The sequence below is a fragment of the Lepisosteus platostomus genome, chromosome 5, assembly GCF_059453375.1.
Source record: "Lepisosteus platostomus isolate fLepPlt1 chromosome 5, fLepPlt1.hap1, whole genome shotgun sequence".
Taxonomy (NCBI): Eukaryota; Metazoa; Chordata; class Actinopteri; order Semionotiformes; family Lepisosteidae; genus Lepisosteus; species Lepisosteus platostomus.
In genome coordinates, this window is record NC_142615.1 from 10805318 (window position 1) to 10818673 (window position 13356).

At 43.6% G+C, this 13356-nt stretch overlaps 4 non-coding genes across 4 annotated transcripts; 2 read left to right on the forward strand and 2 right to left on the reverse strand.

Moving 5' to 3' along the window:
* Positions 1-6151: 6151 nt before the first annotated feature.
* Positions 6152-6225, forward strand: trnat-agu (transfer RNA threonine (anticodon AGU)). Its single transcript has one exon. It is a non-coding gene; the product is annotated as a tRNA-Thr (tRNA).
* A 1002-nt stretch (positions 6226-7227) lies between these two features.
* trnal-aag (transfer RNA leucine (anticodon AAG)) lies at positions 7228-7309 on the reverse strand. Its single transcript has one exon. It is a non-coding gene; the product is annotated as a tRNA-Leu (tRNA).
* A 1678-nt stretch (positions 7310-8987) lies between these two features.
* trnat-agu (transfer RNA threonine (anticodon AGU)) lies at positions 8988-9061 on the forward strand. The gene has a single exon. It is a non-coding gene; the product is annotated as a tRNA-Thr (tRNA).
* Positions 9062-10073: 1012 nt separating this feature from the next.
* trnal-aag (transfer RNA leucine (anticodon AAG)) lies at positions 10074-10155 on the reverse strand. The gene has a single exon. It is a non-coding gene; the product is annotated as a tRNA-Leu (tRNA).
* Positions 10156-13356: the final 3201 nt, after the last annotated feature.

Genomic DNA, 13356 nt, shown 5'->3' on the forward strand with positions numbered 1-13356 from the left:
CACACAAAAATGCAATTTGGATAGTCACTACTTATATATTCCCCTTTACTGAGGATATGTACAGTAATCCATCCCGATTAGTACTTTTAAAAATTACTTTAGAGAGCCATCAGAAAGGGAATGAAAACTTGCATTAAACAAAATCAAGCTGCATGTAATCATCCATAGTGATACATTTTGTAAGACAAGACAGGAAGAAAGACACTGCTGGGATTTGAGCGCAGAATCTCCTGTTTAATAGGAAAACACTTTAACCAAATCAGCCAAGATGCTGTCAGAGTATTAACATCATGTCTGCATCAGTGATTACAGCTGACTATCGCTGGAGGACAGTGAAGTCAGCCTGCATAATGAGGGGGAAGAGACTGACCTCTGTGATGCACTATAGAGTTACACTAACCTTCTATCCAACTGTTCTATGCTGCATTCTATCCTAGTGGTAAATATTGGTTTCCGTGCGTGTAATATTGTGAGAATGTGTAGAATGTTGTGATCCTTTTCCCCCAGTGTCACCCAAATTGATACACTGTGCTTTGGCAATTCTTCAGGCGATATTGTTTAGAGGAGCTCAGTTGAATTACTTTGCGTATATAAAGTATTTATTTTCCCTTTAATCCTTTAAAACATATTACATTTTCAAAACATTGTATCTTTCTTTCTACTAATTGTAGCGGCAATGCTTGTTAATAAGACAGAATTAAGTGTTGCTGTGCTTTCCCAAATGAGGCCCCATCTCTCTCTTCATCTCTGTGGTGCAGCCACAGAGAAGCTATTCAGGCAGGCTGATTTAAAGATGTTTTCTTTTGATAAGGGACAGCTCCCAAATGGGGATGCATTTAGCTAAGCCTGGCTATCATGATCAATGGGCATCCATTGGCGCCTATCTGTCTAGGGAGTGCCAGATGGACATCTGGACTGCATTCCTAAGTGTCAGGAGTAAGTGACTCATATCTCACCTTGATCAACCAATCAGGGACTGGTAGGGCAGAGTAACCCACGTGGGTCTCTGATGCCCATGAAACTTTCATCCAATGAACGAGCTGAAGTTCCTCCAGGTAAAAACAGGCAACACAGAGCTCCAAGACTATTCTAAAGGGAATTCAAAGGAGAATTCCAGGGCTGTGAGATAATTCCAGGGCGGGACGGCCCAGGAGCAGAAAGGCTCCCAAGGGCAGAACATTCTCGCAGCGCGCCTCCTGACCATCCTGAGACTCAGCCTGGACCACCACGGAACGGCCAGTGTGTCCAAGTGCCAGAACTTTCCTTTGTTCTAAGAGTCGAGAGCGGAGGTTGCCAGAGAGTAACCAGAGGATCCACCCGAGGTTAGCACCAGCAGCAGGCCTGGTGAAAAGGTCAGAACTGTGGACAGCTGAATTACTATTCAGAACTAGCGCTTCATCAGGAACGAACTGGTCTTCTTCCTGACCTGCTGGGACTCACAGTCATCTTTTCTCCTGTGCACAAACTTCGCTAGTTTCAGCCCAAACTAACTAGCCAGTATTCAGAGAGCATCAGCAGCGCACCGTCACAAGCCGCACAGCACAGCCTGGCACGGAGCCAGAGAGTGTGGATTGGACAGCAACAAGCCTGCAACTGTTTCTTTGTGCCCGCAGGAGATCTGAATCCCCAGAGATCGGAAGAGTATTCAACTTCACTGCATTACTGCTCCAGAATTCTATTGTTATCCCAACCAGTTGATATCAATGTAATTCCTAAGAGTTATGTACTTGTTTTGAGTATCTAATGCAGAAGTTGTAACCAAGTTAAATTACGAAACGGTCTAAATGAATGATATACCGAACGTATGTCCTCTTGATATGTGTAACTCTTTGTAACTGAATGAATATATATCTTTTGTATTCTGATAACCCTTAGGATAAGATCTGTTTGGTTTACATGCATATTATATATATTAATGAATGTATCCTCGTGTATTAGTACCTGTGTGTGCGTTGTTTGAGTTATCTCGCATGGTTGGATTCTGAGACCATTAAAAGAATCAATTTTGTGATTAACTGCCACAATTAATAATTGTCCCAGTAAATGCACAAACCCCTACAGAACTGGTGCCTCGTGAGAGCACACTACAACAGTGTGTGATCTCCTGTCCCAGCCTGAGGAGCAGACACCGAACCTGTCTCTCAATAATAATAATACAGTGTGTGATCTCCTCTCCCAGCATGAGGGACAGACACCGAGCCTGTCTCTCAATTATAATAATACAGTGCGTGATCTCCTATCCCAGCCTGAAGAACAGACAGTGACCCTGTCTCTCAATAATAATAATACAGTGTGTGATCTCCTGTCCCAGCCTGAGGAGCAGACAGCGAGCCTGTTTCTCAATAATAATAGAACAGTGTGTGATCTCCAGTCCCAGCCTGAGGAACAAACAGTGAGCCTGTCTCTCAATAATAATAATAAAGTGTGTGATCTCCTGTCCCAGCCTGGGGAACACTGAGCCTGTCTCTCAATAATAATAGTACAGTGTGTGATCTCCTGTCCCAGCCTGAGGAACAGACAGCGAGCCTGTCTCTCAATAATAATAATAATACAGTGTGTGACCTCCTGTCCCAGCTTGGGGAACAGGGAGCCAGACTCTCAATAATAATAACAGTGAGGAACAGTGAGTTTATCTGTCAATAATAATAATACAATGTGATCTCCTGTCCCAGCCTGAGGAACAGTGAGCTTGTCTCTCAATAATAATAATACAGTGTGTGATCTCCTGTCCCAGCCTGAGGAACAGACAGTGAACCTGTCTCTCAATAATAATAATAATACAGTGTGTGATCTCCTGTCCCAGCCTGGGGAACAGACAGTAAACCTATCTCTCAATAATAATAATCCAGTGTGGAATGTCCTGTCCCAGTCTGGGGAACAAACAGTGAGCATGTCTCTCACTAATAATAGAACAGTGTGTGATCTCCAGTCCCAGCCTGAGGAAAAGTGAGCTTGTCTCTCAATAATACAAATACAGTGTGTGATCTCGTGTCCCAGTCTGAGGAACAGACAGTGAGCCTGTATCTCAGTAATAATAATAATACAGTGTGTTACCTCCTGTCCCAGCCTGAGGAAGAGACAGTGAGCCTGCCTCTCAATATTAATAATACAGTGTGTGATCTCCTGTCCCAGCCTGGGGAACAGAGAGTAAACCTATCTCTCAATAATAATAATCCAGTGTGTGAGCTCCTTTCTTAGCCTGAGGAACAGACAGTGATCCTGTCTCTCAATAATAATAATCCAGTGTGGGATGTCCTGTCCCAGTCTGAGGAACAAAAAGTGTGCTTGTCTCTCAATAATAATAGATCAGTGTGTGATCTCCTGACCCAGCCTGGGGGGCACGGAGGCTGTCTCTCAATAATAATAATACAGTGTGTGATCTCCTGTCCCAGCCTGGGGAACAGAGAGTAAACCTATCTCTCAATAATAATAATCCAGTGTGTGAGCTCCTTTCTTAGCCTGAGGAACAGACAGTGATCCTGTCTCTCAATAATAATAATCCAGTGTGGGATGTCCTGTCCCAGTCTGAGGAACAAAAAGTGTGCTTGTCTCTCAATAATAATAGATCAGTGTGTGATCTCCTGACCCAGCCTGGGGGGCACGGAGGCTGTCTCTCAATAATAATAATACAGTGTGTCATCTCCTGTTCCAGCCTGAGGAACAGTGAGCTTGTCTCTCAAAAATAATAATACAATGTGATCTCCTGCCCCAGCCTGAAGAACAGACAGTGAGCCTGTCTCTCAGAAATAATAATACAGTGTGTGATCTCCTGTCCCAGCCTGAGGAACAGACGGTGAACCTGTCTCTCAATAATAATAATACAGCGTGAGACCTCCTTTCCCAGCCTAAGGAAGAGACAGTGAGCCTGTCTCTCAATAATAATGATACAGTGTGGGATCTCCTGCCCCAGCCTGGGGAACAGACAGTGATCCTGTCTCTCAATAATAATACTCCAGTGTGGAATGTCCTATCCCAGTGTAGCGGCAATGCTTGTTAATAAGACAGAATTAAGTGTTTCAGTGCTTTCCCAAATGAGGCCTCATCTCTCTGTTCATCTCTGTGGTGCAGCCACAGAGAAACTATTCATGCAGGCTGATTTAAAGATGTTTTCTTTTGATAAGGGACAGCTCCCAAAGGGGGGTGCACTTAGCTAAGCCTGGCTATCATGATCAATAGGCATCCATTGGCGCCTATCTGTCTAGGGAGTGCCAGATGGACATCTGGATTGCATTCCTAAGTGTCAGGAGTAAGTGACTCATATCTCACCTTGATCAACCAATCAGGGACTGGTAGGGCCGAGTAACCCACGTGGGACTCTGATGCCCATGGAACTTTCAGCCAATCAACGAGCTGAAGTTCTTCCAGGTAAAAACAGGCAACACAGAGAGCCTTAAGTGTAGAATTCTGTGGACTTTTCTAAAGGGAATTCAAAGGAGAATTCCAGGGCAGGACGGCCCAGGAGCAGAAGGCTCCCAAGGGCAGGACATTCTCGCAGCGCGCCTCCTGACCATCCAGAGACTCAACCCGGACAACCACGGAACGGCCAGTGTGTCCGAGTGCCAGAACTTTCCTTTGTTCTAAGAGTCGAGAGCGGAGGTTGCCAGAGAGTAACCAGAGGATCCACCCGAGGTTAGCACCAGCAGCAGGCCTGGTGAAAAGGTCAGAACTGTGGACATCTGAATTACTATTCAGAACTAGCGCTTCATCAGGAACGAACTGGTCTTCTTCCTGACCTGCTGGGACTCACAGTCATCTTTTCTCCTGTGCACAAACTTCGCTAATTTCAGCCAAAACTAACTAGCCAGTATTCAGAGAGCATCAGCAGCGCACCGTCACAAGCCGCACAGCACAGCCTGGCACCGAGCCAGAGAGCGCAGATTGGACAGCAACAGCCTGCAACTGTTTCTTTGTGCCCGCAGGAGATCTGAATCCCCAGAGATTGGATGAGTATTCAACTTCACTGCATTACTGCTCGAGAATTCAATTGTTATCCCAACAAGAGTTATGTACTTGTTTTGAGTATCTAATGTAGAAGTTATAACCAAGTTCAATTACGAAACGGTCTAAATGAATGATATACTGAATGTATGTCCTCTTGATATATGTAACTCTTTGTAACTGACTGAATATATATCTTTTGTATTCTGATAACCCTCTCGATAAGATCTGTTTATATGCATATTCTATGTATTAATAAATGTATCCTCGTGTATTAGTACCTGTGTGTGCGTTGTTTGAGTTATATTGCATGGTTGGATTCTAAAGCCATCAAAAGAATCAATTTTGTGATTTACTGCTACAATTAATAATTGTCCAAGTAAATGCCCAAACCCTACAGAAACATGCAAGAAAATGTGATCATTACCTATTGAATTTCCCACCGGCGTGGAGTTTGAATTCACAACCATGAGACTCAGTGTTCAAGAGTCACAGAAGAGGTCAGCCTGGTCTTCAGTTTGCCAACGATAAGCTCCGGCAGTGCTCCTCTGTAAAGCAGATTGTTCGGATCGGTTATGTGGGACGGCACTTCGATACTAAGATCGTTTGCAGCACACGCATGGTTTCCCCCTTCACGCAAAAAACATAGACGAAGGAAACTCTCTTGTCTTGGGCTGCTGACTCCCGGATTTAAAGCGCTCTGGGAGCCAGCTATGTCTCTAACAAGCACACTATAAAGACAGGAATTACACTTTGCTCACGTCACGCATGGAATGGCGAGGCTACTTGTTCCAATATTATCTAGTCTCACCTCATATGGTGCCGATTCCTGGTTTTCATTTAAGAAAGAGCACTGCAAACACCGTAAACAGTGCAAAACGTGTGATGAAAGAAGTCTTTTCCCCCCTTTGTCTAAAGCGGAACACAGCGGAGTCATGCCGAGGGTTGTGAGATCAAGATTTCAGTGGAGCACTGTCGTCTACGTCTTTAGCTACATGAGTTGGACATCCTCTTGTACAGGGAAAGCAGATTGAGATCCTCTGACATGAAAAGTGACAGATAAAAGCTATTTCTCATCCTTTCTCTTAGTGGTGGAACTATCGCATGTAAATGAGGCAACTTGCAAGGCGAGCAGGCTCGGTGCACACCGAACGCAGATGTCTCAGAGCAGTAGAGACGTGTCCAAGTGGCTGTCAAAGGACAGCACTTTGCCGGCGCCGTGGCTTAGTTGGCTAAAGCGCCTGTCTAGTAAACAGGAGATCCTGGGTCCGATTCCCAGCGGTGCCTTTCTTCCTGTCTTACTGTACAGAATTTATCCTTATGGGCAAATCCCATGCCTTTTAATTCAGGTGAATGCAAGTGTCCGTTTCCTTTCTGGAACAACTTGTTTTGAAAGAAATCTATACAGCTTGCGAAAGATGAAACACAAATCTTGCTTATCAGTGAAGAAGAGGTACTCCCAGCAGGCCAGCTAATACCAGCAAAAAATTTTTTTCACCCTAACCCAGAGAATGGAGAAAAGCGAGGCGCCTGTGGCTCTGCAGTGTAATCAGTTCGCGAGTTCGGCGGTTAGCTGAAAGAGTGGTAAATGGAGCTCGCCCCAGCCCGTCCTTATTCTTTTAAAGAGGATAAAAAATTAACTTCGCCGCCATTACTACCAGCTTTAAAAGACACGGAAAAAAACACACTACAGATGACTTTTCTGGAACCGAAGCAGAGATTCCTTTACAACCAACTGATAAAGCTCAGCCAGTGAATACTGTTAACAGAATGTGAAAGCACGATCAACTTTGTAACTGCAACCACAGGAAAAACAGCAAGAAGCAGGCTCCATTCCCCATTTAAATCTGTCGTGCGAGGCATGCTTTTTGCACGCATGAAGTAAATCCCACGATTGCTTTTGAACTTGGACAAAGTACTTCCAAAGGAGCGCTATGCGCAAAGATTTAACAAGCTCAACCCCCGCCGACGATTTGGTGTGAAGAAGCAGAACATTCAAGTTTCACAGACAGAAGCAGCACGCCAGCACAGCCAACATTAAAACGGAGGGCACACTACGATTTGCATTGACACAAAAGTGATCTGGGCAGACATCGTTCCCTACATAACGCAAAAAGTGGCAAAGCGCTTTTGGGTTGAGAGGACGCAAGAAGGTTTTTGTTTTGTGCCTTGATGTCAAGCTGAGAAAGTATCTTTAAACACTTTGCTTAGTTTCTCGAGAGACTGCCAAAAAGCAGTTCCCTCCCTTTCGTCTGAAGCCAGCTGAAAGGGGGTCTCGACAGAAGCACCTGGCAGCGGTGGGATTCGAACCCACGCCCCCGAAGAGACTGGAGCCTTAATCCAGCGCCTTAGACCGCTCGGCCACGCTACCCGCTGTGCACTGTTTCTTTGTCTCATTACTTGCCCGGAGGAAGCCGGGTGGGTTTTGCTCTTGTCGCCCGACTTAGTGGCGTTATGACCGTGGAACTGACTGCACCTGCTTTTTCTGAGATGCTTCCCCTCTCATGGCGAGATCTCGACTTCTTTAACACCTCTGGATAAAGATCTTCTGTGGAGCAGGTTTCAGACCTCTGCGTACAGCACCCTTGATGTCATTTTATTTTTACAGCAGCCGCATCCGGAAAGTTGTGTCTTTTACGTTTTATTTGAACAACAAAACTACATACAATACAAACAAGAGCACATATAACGTATCAAGAAAATCGTCAGGGGCACATGCTATAATACAATTACACTTTATGAAAAACGATTACACAAGGTAAATAAAGATAAGGTCCGCCCAGCTTGTTCTTACATTTCGAAAGAGTCCGTAAATACCCCTTTACGTCTATTTTGAACTGTTCAAATGTAGGACTCTTCCCAGACCATTTCACTTTATACCACATTCCTAAACGAGGATGCTTCTCCTGTTTTAGAACTATTTTGGGCGGTATGGCTTATACAGCACACCCACAGTATTCTAATGGTGGACTGCAGATCTGTGCTATAGTTCAGTCGAATTCAAAGGATCCAGCAATCTTACTGGATTTGTCTGGGATTCTGAAATGTCTCTTGCAAAAGTATTTGGGTTTGCTTGAACCTTTGATAAAAAAAGTGATCTGATCTGAGACTACCCAGCTTACAATCTCTGAGGTAGTTGTCACTAAACTCGGACGTGATGTGGCACACATGTGCCATGTGCCTTTACTTTTGTAAAAAACTGGTATCGGGAAAAGTTTCTTAATATTTCTTTTGATTAGCATGCAAGAAAATGTGATCATTACCTATGGAATTTCCCGCCAGCGTGGAGCTTGAATTCACAACCTAGAAACTCAGTGTTCAAGAGTCACAGAAGAGGTCAGCCTGGTCTTCAGTTTGCCAACGATAAGCTCCGGCAGTGCTCCTCTGTAAAGCAGATTGTTCGGATCGGTTATGTGGGACGGCACTTCGATACTAAGATCGTTTGCAGCACACGCATGGTTTCCCCCTTCACCCAAAAAACATAGACGAAGGAAACTCTCTTGTCTTGGGCTGCTGACTCCCGGATTTAAAGCGCTCTGGGTGCCAGCTATGTCTCTAACAAGCACACTATAAAGACAGGAATTACACTTTGCTCACGTCACGCATGGAATGGCGAGGCTACTTGTTCCAATATTATCTAGTCTCACCTCATATGGTGCCGATTCCTGGTTTTCATTTAAGAAAGAGCACTGCAAACACCGTAAACAGTGCAAAACGTGTGATGAAAGAAGTCTTTTCCCCCCTTTGTCTAAAGCGGAACACAGCGGAGTCATGCCGAGGGTTGTGAGATCAAGATTTCAGTGGAGCACTGTCGTCTACGTCTTAAGCTACATGAGTTGGACATCCTCTTGTACAGGGAAAGCAGATTGAGATCCTCTGACATGAAAAGTGACAGATAAAAGCCATTTCTCATCCTTTCTCTTAGTGGTGGAACTATCGCATGTAAATGAGGCAACTTGCAAGGCGAGCAGGCTCGGTGCACACCGAACGCAGATGTCTCAGAGCAGTAGAGACGTGTCCAAGTGGCTGTCAAAGGACAGCACTTTGCCGGCGCCGTGGCTTAGTTGGCTAAAGCGCCTGTCTAGTAAACAGGAGATCCTGGGTCCGATTCCCAGCGGTGCCTTTCTTCCTGTCTTACTGTACAGAATTTATCCTTATGGGCAAATCCCATGCCTTTTAATTCAGGTGAATGCAAGTGTCCGTTTCCTTTCTGGAACAACTTGTTTTGAAAGAAATCTATACAGCTTGCGAAAGATGAAACACAAATCTTGCTTATCAGTGAAGAAGAGGAACTCCCAGCAGGCCAGCTAATACCAGCAAAGTTTTTTTTCACCCTAACCCAGAGAATGGAGAAAAGCGAGGCGCCCGTGGCTCTGCAGTGTAATCAGTTCGCGAGTTCGGCGGTTAGCTGAAAGAGTGGTAAATGGAGCTCGCCCCAGCCCGTCCTTATTCTTTTAAAGAGGATAAAAAATTAACTTCGCCGCCATTACTACCAGCTTTAAAAGACTGCCATGGGCACGGAAAAAAACACACTACAGATGACTTTTCTGGAACCGAAGCAGAGATTCCTTTACGAACCAACTGATAAAGCTCAGCCAGTGAATACTGTTAACAGAATGTGAAAGCACGATCAACTTTGTAACTGCAACCACAGGAAAAACAGCAAGAAGCAGGCTCCATTCCCCATTTAAATCTGTCGTGCGAGGCATGCTTTTTGCACGCATGAAGTAAATCCCACGATTGCTTTTGAACTTGGACAAAGTACTTCCAAAGGAGCGCTATGCACAAAGATTTAACAAGCTCAACCCCCGCCGACGATTTGGTGTGAAGAAGCAGAACATTCAAGTTTCACAGACAGAAGCAGCACGCCAGCACAGCCAACATTAAAACGGAGGGCACACTACGATTTGCATTGACACAAAAGTGATCTGGGCAGACATCGTTCCCTGCATAACGCAAAAAATGGCAAAGCGCTTTTGGGTTGAGAAGACGCAAGAAGGTTTTTGTTTTGTGCCTTGATGTCAAGCTGAGAAAGTATCTTTAAACACTTTGCTTAGTTTCTCGAGAGACTGCCAAAAAGCAGTTCCCTCCCTTTCATCTGAAGCCAGCTGAAAGGGGGTCTCGACAGAAGCACCTGGAAGCGGTGGGATTCAAACCCACGCCCCTGAAGAGACTGGAGCCTTAATCCAGTGCCTTAGACCACTCGGCCACACTACCCGCTGCATGCTGTCTCTTTATCTCATTACTTGCCTGGAGGAAGCCGGGTGGGTTTTGCTCTTGTCGCCCGACTTAGTGGCGTTATGACCGTGGAACCGACTGCACCTGCTTTTTCTGAGATGCTTCCCCTCTCATGGCGAGATCTCGACTTCTTTAACACCTCTGGATAAAGATCTTCTGTGGAGCAGGTTTCAGACCTCTGCGTACAGCACCCTTGATGTCATTTTATTTTTACAGCAGCCGCATCTGGAAAGTTGTGTCTTTTACGTTTTATTTGAACAACAAAACTACATACAATACAAACAAGAGCACATATAACGTATCAAGAAAACCATCAAGGGGACATGCTATAATACAATTACACTTTATGAAAAACGATTACACAAAGGTATTCGGGTTTGCTTGAACCTTTAAAAAAAAGTGATCTGAAACTACCCAGCTTACAATCTCTGAGGTAGTTGTCACTAAACTCGGACGTAATGTGTGTAATTGTGTCGAAACCCAAAACAGTAACATATTTAAGAGTAAATGCCTCCTAATAGCTAGCAAGCGCTCCTAGTTAGTAAAGTTGTTTGTGTCCCTGCCAGTCACGCGGGAAACCGGGGTTTGATTGCCGACGGGGAGACAGCTAGTTTTTTTTATGACCAGATTCCAGTCTTTAATGCTGTGTGTGAGAGTTTACGTAACTTTCCTTTTCTCACATTTTCTGACGACTATTCCGAAGGAGCGCCCTGTCAACTCCTAATACTTTTCAAAAATCTGCCTGCATGTTTGATTAGTTTTGTTTTACTTAGAAAATGTTCAATATCGATCATAACTAAAGAAAATTATGATCAGAAACAAAAACAAAATGTTGAAGATGCAACTCGATCTTGAATCAGAGCTGGGTGACATGGGCTAACTTGTCCTGCACTGATCAGACTAATTGAAATGGTCTGATTCAGAGCCTGTGCAGCTTGTACTAATACAACAACGCCAGTATTGAACCCTCAGCACCATACTGACTACTGAGCACAAGTTCAGCTGCTCTCCAGCTTTGTTACGCATGTTTTTTTATTGCAAATGGAGCTGATCTCCAGACAGTACAGTGTTAGTCAGCAGCCTCTACTAGTAATACATCGCCCCTGTCCAAAATCTCTAGGTAAAAAAAACACATTTTATACATTTGTCTGTTTAAAGATATAATCTCTTTAAAAAAGACAAAGGGTTTGTGTGTCAATTGTTTCGAATTAATTTCGAACGCAAAGAAAAGTAGTTTTCTTCCAAGAAATCACACATTTGTCGCATCCTCCATACTATACTTCTCTCTTGTAGTAGTAAAGCATTTTGATTTAAACTGAACAATATATTAAATGTTTCATCTATACACTTACGATTAACATAGGCAGCCTTGAACGGATTGCGGAAATCAAATATACAGATGGATTCAGAGTGTGCTTTCCAACTTTTGTGTAACATTTTCCTTTGATAGGGCCGAGTTGTTTTTAAAATCTGGATTAAATAAAAAGGAGTGACGTCAGTGTAAAACAGCTTTCCTTCATGGGGAACAACAGTTGTGTTCCATATTTCTAATTATTTTGGTTTCAAGATAGCAATTTAGTATGAAACATAAAAGCCAGCTGGATAAATCTGTTACACGTCATTTACAATGGTCTTTCAACTAATAGCCTGTGCAGGGATCAAACCCCAACTGTTGTTGCGAGTTGCATAAGGCTCTGCAACATGCAGATGAGAAACTAACCTCCGCTTCTTCATTATATACACAGTGAGCTATATTTGCGAGTCTACTGCCCCCTGCGGGCTCTGTATTTGATTGCGGTACAAGACCGGCCGTGGAGATAAAGTGAGACGGGTGTGTACATTAAAAGGCTCATAGGGTCCCTGGGAAGGCTCAAACCACCACCCTTTTTGTTAACAACCGAGCCACAAAGACTCATGTACAGCTTAACACTCCTCGGTCTCAGTGAAAGTGATACACTCCGTAAAATTTCTGGAGAATCATTTGTCAGTTTCCCTACGGGATTAATAAAGTATTATCTATCTCTCTTAAAGGAAAATCGCCAACAGTGGCCGATATCTATTGGAGTTTTTTTCATTCTATACTGCAATTTCTGAAGGGTACAGGCTTGGAGAATTGGACCTTATGGTGAAGGCTGCGGGCGCAGCAGCAGCAGAACCTGATCAGTATCGGTTGACTCCGATATACTTTGACAACTTAACTTCTGGATTTAGAGACATTTACCTTAGTGTCGGTATACTAAGATGTTTTGGTAACGAGGAAGGACGGACAAAGCAAATTGGCAGAATGTGTGCTATTTTGTTGACTACAAGTCCTCACATGCCAGAGGGTCAATATTAAAAAAAAACGTAACAGTATAATCTCTTGTACTTCACAATTTAATAGTGTCTGTTACATTGTGTCTCACACCTCAGTCTCAGAATTGTGAGACAAGTTTGTAATCAGGAGGGAGGGCAATAGCAATTCAGCAGAAATTGCATTCACCTTTTCCCAATGCATTTTCACATGCCATTTTCTCACATGCTCAGAGGGTCATATTTTTAAAATGGTATCATAAAATGTCCTGAAGTTCAGGATTTTGACAGTCTGTATATTGTGTCTCACACCTTGATGTCAGAAATATGAGATGATTTTAAAATCAGGAGGGAGGGCCCTAGAATATAGCAAACATTGCATTGCATTGACAATGTATTCTCTCGTGCCATGTTCAGAGGGTCGTATTTAAAAAACGGTACAGTAAAATGTCCTGAAGTTCAGGATTTTGATAGTCTTTTCCATTGTCTCTCACACATCTGTGTCAGAATTTTTAGACATTTTCATAACCAGGAGGTAGGTTCGATCACCCTCTGTTCATCCTCAGTTAACCATATAGTCTCATATGCCATGTTCTAAATGTCCCATTTAAAACTGCTATATTAAAATTTCTTGTAAAATGCAAGAGTTTGAGACTTTTTATGATCAGAAGGCAAGGTCGTGGAAAATATGCAGGAAGTGCCAGTGAATTTACATTTTGCCTTTGTCTTATTTACTCGTGGTATAACATGCCAGTTTGTTTTATTGTGAGTTGTGTTTCTGAAATGTGTTTCATACAAAAATGCAATTTGGACAGTCTCTACTTACATATTCCCCTTTACTGAGGAAATGTACAATAATACATCCGGAGAAGTATTTTTAAAAATGAC